Below are 10039 nucleotides of genomic sequence, written 5' to 3' on the forward strand. Positions count from 1 at the left end.
GGTCACTACATTCTGGCTAAATACTACATTCAACCCATAAAATGGGCCTTTGGAGCATCATTGATGAGTCTTTCAGTGTTTATACAAATTCCCATTATGTTTGTAGAACTGTGCTGTTCAAATGATATACACTCAAAGAAAGATAAAGAAAAGAGACAAGTGGGAAAGATGGGATGGAGGGAGAGAGGCCTGGAGAAAGAGTGCATGTGGGTAAGTTTTTCTTCTCTTGTTTCTAGGAAAGCAATAATCTGGACTTCCATTATCTGAGCCTTTTGTTTTATCCATGAAGCAGTTCTGTCCTGTTCTTTCTGGAGTGGAACAAAGATTCTGCAAAGACACACACCCTGCCAGCTCGGATGCAGAAATGACAGGGGACTGTCTGGGCACCACAGCAGGAGGAGTGCATGTCAGCGGAATGCAATCAGCAACGTCAAGTCTAGCGAGGAAAACTTGAGTTAACAACACCCGTCTGCTTGTGGAAATTGTAGTTTGGAAAGGGAAAATGCATTTGAGGATAGAGGCAATAATCAAGTGCCTTCACTGGGAGGCAAGTTATGGGAAAAGAGCCATCGTCAGCTAGATGATAGGGTTTCAGGTCCAAGGGTCTTTCTGACAGAGACAAGGAAATTCAAGGTGGGGGCGGTCATAGGGAGCTGGTGTGGTGTAATGGGAAAGCCCGGGCCTTGGGCAGCCCCTTGGGCATCCATTGAGAGGACTAAACAAATGTCTTAACTTGTATCATACTCAAATTCTGATTGTATAAAAGTGATAATTGTACTCATCTTAGGGTGGTTTGATAATTAAATGAGATAATATTTGAACAGTTTCTGGTAAATGTTAGTCATTTAAGTGATGTGTACTTTTGTCTCCTTTAAACTAAGCTCAAATGTTGTCTCCCACATCAGTACTGCCTAAGGCCTTTCTATAATTGCAAAGTAGAAATGTGAAAGGTTGGAGCCAAAAAAAACAAAACAACAGCAACCAAAAAAAAACAAAACCCTAAAAGTCATCTAATCCCATCCTCTTATCTTACAGAGGCAGAAAGGAAAGCCCATTGGGATGACAGTTGTATGTGACGGCTCAGAACCAAAGGGCTATTCTGGCTATTCATTAAGGGTAGCTCCCTCCTCTTCCTCTATGTGGACACCCCAACATCATCCATAAATCTAATTTTTTCTGAGTAGTATTTGCTGTGGCTTTGAGCTTGGATGGGGTAGCCATCCTTGGAATGAAGATGGCCTTGGGGTGGAGTGGGCTCTTCTTCAGTTCATAATGCCTGGGCAGCGGATTAAGGCAGCTGACACCGCTTTTTGGAATCCAGCTCTGACACTTAACAAGCTATGAGACCTTCAACAACTTAACGGATCACTCTACATCTCATCAGTAAATTTTGGAATAATTATATCGCCAACTCCACAAGGTTTATTTTAGGATTAAATGAGATCATAAGTGTGTCGGAGGTGACAGCGAACTTTATCAAGTCTCAGACTTTTGTAAATGATAAAATACTGTGTGAATGCAATTAGTGTATGTACACAGTTTAACATGAGCTTGATTCTGAATGTCAGGCTGCCAACTGCTCAGAAATGGCATATTTTAGATGATCTTGGTGACTCTGTTTCGAACAATAGATGAAATGCTCATCAAAGGAGAAGCACTACGAACAAAATCATTCAATTTTTTTCTTTCACGTCCCATAAGAAACCTGAAGTGTATGCAACCCCACCCCCCTGGGTTTTGCTCCCTGTGCTCATAACCCAGCTGGCATGTCCCAGGTTTGAGATAGGTTGCACCTCAAGTTTCTTACTCTGTCTGGCTCCCCAGCCACTGCCCTGGTCACTTTATTGGCCGAAGAAGCACCTGTGGAAGCCAGGCAGCTGCTGTTGGACCCCAGGTGAGCCAGGTTCTCCTGTGGGACACACTGGCCAGACATCCCCCCTACACACACACTGAATCCCCAAGCCCTGGGCCATCGGGGCAGAAGGTTTCTCTTCTCACGAAGAAGATGGCAACAGTAACAGGTGTTATAACAGAGGCCAGCGTGGAGCATTTTATTAGGCAATCATATATTTTCATTAGTATTGGTGATGAAACACTTAGCTTTTATTGGGAGTTTTAATGTTTCATCTTGTCACCTACTTTATTGTCACACCAGCCTACTGCCTGCTGGAGAGGCCTTGCTTGCTCTTCAGCTCTGTGCAAAATCCTTCCAGACAATTCCTTTCCCTAAGCTTCCCACCTGCTTAAGGAGACACAGTGTCATTCAATAACAAACACAGCTCATAATTTTTATGTCCTTGTTATGACCTGGTGCCCTCAGAACAGTAGCATGAGGTTAATGATTTGGCTGAAGCAGGAACAATAGGATAGCCTCACAGGGGGCACTGGCCCTCGGTTTGAGGAGCTAAAGTGTTTGGGGATATGAGGAGCAGCTTCTCTCTACTCCTGTGGGAGAGGAAGGCGAAGATTGTAGTGTTTGGGGCCCTGAGAGGCCCTCTCATCACCAGGACTCCTCCCTGAGGGAGCTGCAGGCAGGATGGAGAATGGCTTGAGCAATATCAGGGTGGAGCTCCCGACCTCTGGTTTCCAGACCAGGGTTTGTCCACTGGGCACTGTTGTCTTCACTGGTGGGCATGGTTCAAGCTCCAGCCTTGAGAAGGCTCCAGGGCAGCATCCTATCAGAGGACAACCACAGGAGACTGAGGAGCCAGCCAGCTGTCCCACCTCCCAGTTTTTCAGGTCAGGAAATTGAGGTGAAGGGAAAATAAATGATGACTAACTGTAGGTAACACAATATTTCATACCAGCCAACCAGTTCCCAAACCAGACAAAAATCATTGTCTGAGCCCAGGGCCACATGGCGTTCAGCACAGCTGAGGCCCCAAAAGGAACAAAATCACTTTATTAAGTACCTACAGTTGCTAGTACTGTGCTATCTAACATCATTTGCCAGAGTGGCGTTGTGGAACATATATATGTTATCACAATAACTACTCTGCATTTTCTGTGCAGTGTGGTAAACTGAAAAGTGCTGAAGCTTTATAATCAGAAAAGCAAATCCTGAACCCACTCTGTACCAGCAGAATGATCTTGAGTCTCAGTTTCTTAATCTGTGAAATGGAGATAAGATCACTCACCTTAAGGGGTGAGAGAATTCAGCCAGGCACTGTATGTAAAACACTTTGCCACTGGCACAATGGCCACAGAATAGATGGTAGTTACTGTAATTGATTTTATGTATAGGGAGAACAAAGGTGTTAGGATTGTGGCGCTGATCAGGATGCACAAGATTTCCAAATCCCCTTCATAATCAATGGTTTCCTCACTTCTTAAAATGCCTAAGAAGAGCTACATTGGACATCAAGAGTTTTAAAGAGCCTGTTGACTTTGAATTTGTGTTAGCTATGGTACACAAATTCTCACAACAATAAAGGGTTAACAATAAGTTATCAAAGGTAATTTATTAACGAGGAAAAACAGAGTAAGCTGGGAGATTGATTTTCAGAAAGGGATCCAGGCTGAATGCATCAAAAAAGACATGAAGGCAACTCCTGAGAGAAACTCCTTTGCTTTCGTTAGCACTTTGCACAGAACTTTGTATATATGGTTGTTGACTAGTAAGTGTTTGTGAAACACTGAATGAAGCAGACTGGTGGACCAGGGAAGTTGTTCCTGTCCTCTTTTAAGAAAGAGACTGTAGGAGATGAGAGTTGGGGGGATCCAAGGAGAGGGTTCATGCTTTCCTCTCCACCAGAGCCCCAGATGTGACAGAGATCCAGGAAGATTTAACACTCTTCCATATGTGTTACCTACATCTGTGTAATCTTTCTACAATATCCTAAGAAAGTTGGTTTCACAAATTATCACCTGCACTATCTAGGGACTCAGAGATATTTGGGGGCTGAGTCTGGAGACCCAATCATTTTACTTGTGCCTCTGATATGCTGAGTGAACGTGAAAGCTCTTACAGAGTACTTCTGATGTACAGGCTCTACAGCACACTCTCAGCCTCGGAGCTCCTCCTTTTCTCCAAATCCCTCTGTGCCTCCTCTTTCTCTCTGACCCCCTCATTTCCTCCAAGGAAGTACCAGCTTCTTTTTTCTCTTTTTTATTTATTGGTCAGAAAGAGGGAGAAAAACATTGATTTGTTGTTCCACTTATGTATGCGTTCATTGGTTGCTTCTTGTATGTGCCCTTACCTGGGATGGAACCCACAACCTTGGCATATCTGGACAATGCTCTAACCAACTGAGCTACCTCACCAGGACCAACAGCACCAGTTTCTACAGCTATGGCTTCCACCTACCTGCCAACTGAGGACCCGGATTATAGAGGAGGAGGCTGGCAGGTTTCTACTCCCACATTGCTGAGGGGAGACATTAATAATCTTCTGCGAATGTACCCACTGCTTTTCTCTTCTGGACTAGAAAGCTGCTGGTCCTCTCTATTCAGTGCCCAGTTTTCTGTCCTTCCAACACTCCTGCTCCATCATCTGACGACAATCCTAATCCATTTTTGTACCTCCTCATGAATGTGGGATGCTCCCTGGAGATCCATGGAAGAAATTTAAGGTTGCTAAGCAAACAGAGAGTTCGTTTCTTGGGAGTTTTAGTGACCTGTTCCCTGTAGTAACTGTACCTGCCTTCATTGTTCTGGTCCCAATGGAATTCTCTCATACTGCATTTCACATAGAGGGAGTTCAGAGATGGCTCAGCTATGCTGATGCAGATTTCAGTGCGTTCCCCTCCTGTTCCAGCTGTGTGTGCAGGGAGGAGGTGGTTAAGTGGAAGGGTAAACATAGGGTTAAACCAAGCTCCCAACGTATTTTCTTCAGTTTTGAACTTAGGCAAAGACTTCTGTCCCAAGAAGAGATTCTTATGCTTCAGTGGAAGGCTATCATGGATTCGGAGCCCTATCCTCATCTGACCAACAAAGCATCCAGCAGTGCACAAGAAATGCATGCATTTTAATGACCAGCACATGTGGTTTGTGCAGAAATAGACAAGACAGCTACACACCTTGGGGAACCTCAAGCTGGTGATAAAGGCGGGCCACTCAACAATCATTAACCACTGGCAGAGAAATCTTCTCACAGGACCACCAGACAAGCGACAGCTTCCGAAAACCTCAGAAAAGGGGATGTTAGATGGATACACTGCTGTGACTTTTATTTTTCTACATCACACTACCAACTGAGAGTCTGAAAAATCATCCATGCTAGTTAGGTCCAGAGTGTGGAAGTGATATGTATTTATGTGCCTGGCCCTTTTCCTCTTAGATACCTTCTCCTGATGAAGAAGACATCCACTGCCCCATACCTGACCAGAGCTGCTCCTTCACTGTCTTTCTCTCTCTTGACATGCGATACTGTAGATCCCTTCCTTCATCAACCCGTAATTTTACTTCTGCAGCTGGTGCTTCTTCCTGACTAGTCTGTCTGGGTGCTTGATTGGTGTTTACCTTCATTCCTTCCTACTCTCTTTACCTAGGGCTGAGGCTACTTCCTCTCAGTGCCCAGGCTAAACTTTTTACCTCTGTCCCTAACATTGGGATGCAAGTAGTTGCCTGGCTCAATAGCTAAATTTTAGTTCATCATTAAAATCACAAACCCAAAGTCTGAAAGGGCTATGCATATATGTAAATGAGCGATGGAGGTCAGGTGTAAGATAATAAGGAGTGGAAATCTAGAGAACATATGTCTCTGGAAAATGCACACCCCACCTAAGGACATTTGAAATAAATTTTAATACATCATGCAGGCCAAACAAAGCACAAGTGTTGACTGTGTTCAGGCTACAAGTAGCACATAAAGTGAAGTATCTGATGCAATCCACATCAAAGGAACCTGAAAAGCTAGCATTCACACTTGTTACCAGGTAGGTGGTAAACTATTAAAACAACTGTGCATTATAAATGTTAGAATAAAACATGTGCTTAGAAGTAGAATAAGACACTTGTTCCAAGAGCTCAGAGAAAGAAGTAGTAATTAATTTTAATTAAGAGACCAGGAAAGATTTACCACTAGAGCACAAGTTTTGAAAACAAAATACTCAGCTATAAAAAAAGGATAAAATCTTAATCATTTGGGAAAACATGAATGGACCTAGAGGATATTATGCTAAATGAAATAAGTCAGAAAGAGAAAGACACATACCATATGATTTTATTTATATGTAGAACCTAAAAAACAAAATAAATGAACAAACAAAACAGAAGCATAGATACAGAGAACAAACTGATGGTTGTCAAATGGGAGGGGATTGGAAGGGGGAATTTAAGGGCTGGGTGAAAAAGGTGAAGGGATTAAGTACAAATGGTAGTTACCGAATAGTCATGGGATGTAAAGTACAGCACAGAGAATACGGTCAATAATGTTGTAATAACTATGTATGGTGCAGGTGGGTACTAGACTTACCAAAGGGATCCTTCATAGGTTGTAAGTCTAATCACCATGATGTAAACCTGAAACTAGTGTAATATTGAATGTCAACCATAAGTGAAAAATAAAATAAATAAATAAAAGTGAAAAACAGTCTATGGTGTTCCATCTTTCAAAGATGTTCAGTGTAGTGGTTTTATGTGCATTGTCTTTCTACCCATCTTCTAGGCAAATGTGAATCTAGATGGTGTTTACTTCAGACTTCTCCCATGGTTTAGAAATAATTTCATATGCTGGTAGTTCCATTTGGAGTTTCTGTCTTTCATGCACTTGCTTTGCAGTAACTCTGTTTTCCCCCAAAATGCATTGGGATTCATACATGTTGCTCAAGAGTCAGCCACTATGATTTCGCCAGTGTTATCTTTTTATCCACATGACAATTAGCACAGTCACAAAACATATCATCAAAGCAACTAGTGGCAATCATTCCAAAGCATATAGACCAACATGTTTTTATTGACTTCTGCAATTGTCTGATAAATTTTTAAAGAGTGAATATACTTTACTGGATAATTTTCTAGTAGAGTTCAATTTTTCAAATACTTTCATGGCAAATTTTTCAATATTTTCTTTAAGTGTCCCTGTTTCCTGCTCAAATTCCCAGTCTGCCCCACTAACAAGGCAAGACAAATGGGGTCCAGTCACCAAGAGTCTGGTGGAGGCCGTGGGGTGCTTTCTAACTTGTGGTGCACTCACCTGTGTATCCCAGGATCCTAAATGATCCAGTGACTCACATGACCCAGTTACTTTAATCTAGAATCCCCCCCTTTAAGCAATTCAGCTTATTCACATTGTTTTCCCTCCTGCCCTCCCCAAAGGACCTTGGCACTTTTTGCAGACCTATACCCACCTTTAGTTCAGCTCAAAGTGCTTTTGACTCACAAGTGTGGTTGAGGCCAGATAACAAGATGGGTGTTGGAGAGGAGGATGTGAAACCTCCATAGGCCTCTGTGTGTGCGGACAGTCCTGAATGCGTGTCAGCACAAATGTCAGCACATCCCTGAGAGTTAACTCCCCCAAATAAACAATTTGGAATCATGACAGCTCCACTTTTCTCAGTGCCTAATCCTTGGTGTGTTCTGAACTGAGCACTTTAGATACATGATATCATTTAATCCTCATAATAATCCTGTAAGATGACAATCATTATCGCAATTTCAAAGATTGAAATTGAGGCTTAACAGAGCTAAGTAACTTGCCCAAGGTCACGCAGCTAGGAAGTGGAGAGGCAGGATTAAATCAAAGTCACTCTGGCTACAAAGTCTGAGTCTTAACCATTGTTTTATGCATCTCATGGTCCCCAAATCTTAGGAGAACTGGCTATAAATCATTTAGTCTTGAGGGATCTGGGCTCCTGAACTGACCCTGAGGTCCTCTGATTTTAGAAAGTATCTACAAGATGCTGTGGCTTTTAACTGATGGGTGGAGAGAGACATCCAGTAAGATTTCAAAAGCCCATGGGGGACATGATCACTTCAATAAGCATTGTCTAATATATCAACTTACTAATTGTGATATATAAGTTAAGAAATCATGTTTAATTACTATTAATATGTATTTTATATCTATTATGCACATGGCATCATGCTTCAGTTATGTATGCGGTAACCATATTTTTCAAATAAAAATTTAGGGTGGATGGCTGAAGTGACATTATCTTAATGAGGAGAAAGAAACACAGTATTGAGAATATAGAAATTCAGAATAGCTTCATAAAGTAAGAAACAAAGATGAGTTAAGACATGGTATTTACTCTCAATGAGCTCCGAGTCTAGGTCAGTGATGGCGAAACTATGACAAGCTTGTCAGAGGTGACAAGTGAACTCATTTTTTTGGTTGATTTTTCTTTGTTAAATGGCATTTAAATATATAAAATAAATATCAAAATATAAGTCTTTGTTTTACTATGGTTGCAAATATTAAAAAATTTCTATATGTGACACGGCACCAGAGTTAAGTTAGGGTTTTTCAAAATGCTGACACACCGAGCTCAAAAGGTTCGCCATCACTGGTCTAGATGAAAAAGAAACAGTGAACCCATAATATAGTGGAGTCTTGAATTAGTAGATTAATGTAAAGTTCACAATCTAACTATACACATATACAGAGAGAGGAATAATGTATTCATGTTAAAGATCAATAATCAAGACCATTCAGACCTTTTTACTTTCTATTTAAGCTTTTAAAAATAAACTATTTTAGTGTAATATACACTTGAAGTATAATTGACAAACAAGAAACAGAAAAAAAAAAGAAACAAATCATAAGTATAGATCAATAAGTTTTGACAAAATGGCCCTGGCTGAGTAGCTCAGTTGGTTAGAGCATCGTCCCCATATGCCAAGGTTGCTGATTTGATCCCCAGTCAGGGCACATATAAGAAGCAACCAATGAATGCATAAATAAGTGGAACAACAACTCTCTCTCTCTCTCTCTCTCTCTCTCTCTCTCTCTCTCTCTCCCTTTATCCTTCCCTCTCTCTCTCCTATCTCTCTCTCTAAAAACAAACCTCCAATCAATTAAAAATATTTTTGACAAAACAAGGGCGGGGAAAAAAAAAAGGACACATATGTAATACCCTTTGTAATGCTTTAAGCAATAAAAATAAAAAATAAAAAAATAAAAAAAATATTTTTGACATGTAATACCCTTTGTAATGCTTTAAGCAATAAAAATAAAAAATAAAAAAATAAATAAAAAATAAAAAAAATATTTTTGACAAAATGAATGCCCCTATACAGCCACCACCCATATTACCCAAAGCAATTTATGGATTCAATGCAATCGTCATTAAAATACCAATGGCGTCTTTCACAGACCTAGAACACACTTCCCCAAAATTTATCTGGAATAAAAAAAGACCCCAAATAGCCACAGCAATCCTGAGAAAGAAGAACAAAGTAGGTGGAATCTCAATACCAGATATCAAGCTGTATTACAAAGCCACGGTTCTCAAAACTGCCTGGTATTGACACAAATACAGACATATAGACCAATGGGACAGAACAGAGAACCCAGAAATTGACCCAAACCACTATGCTCAATTAATATTTGACAAAGGAGGCAAGAACATACAATGGAATCAAGACAGTCTCTTCAATAAATGGTGCTGGGAAAATTGGTCAGATACATGCAAAAAAAATGAAACTAGATCACCAACTTACACCATACACAAAAATAAACTCAAAATGTCTAAAGGACTTAAATGTAAGATGGGAAACCATAAAAATATTAAAAGACTCCATAGGCAGCAAAATATCAGACATATGTCATAACAATATCTTTACCAATACAGCTCCTAGAGCAATGGAAACTAAGGAGAAAATAAACAAATGGGACTACATCGAAATAAAAAACTTCTGCACAGCAAAAGAAACCATCAATAAAACAATAAGAAAGAACATATTTGGCAATGCGATCTCAGGTAAGGGTTTAATTTCCAAAATTTACAGGGAACTCATACAATGTAACAAAAGGAAGATAAACAATCCAATCAAAAAATGGGCAAAAGACCTAAATAGACATTTTTCAAAAGAGGACATACAGAAGGCCGAGAGACATATGAAAACATGCTCCAAGTCACTAATCATCCGAGAGATG

This window comes from Myotis brandtii, unplaced genomic scaffold, assembly GCF_000412655.1.
Source record: "Myotis brandtii unplaced genomic scaffold, ASM41265v1 scaffold421, whole genome shotgun sequence".
NCBI lineage: Eukaryota > Metazoa > Chordata > Mammalia > Chiroptera > Vespertilionidae > Myotis > Myotis brandtii.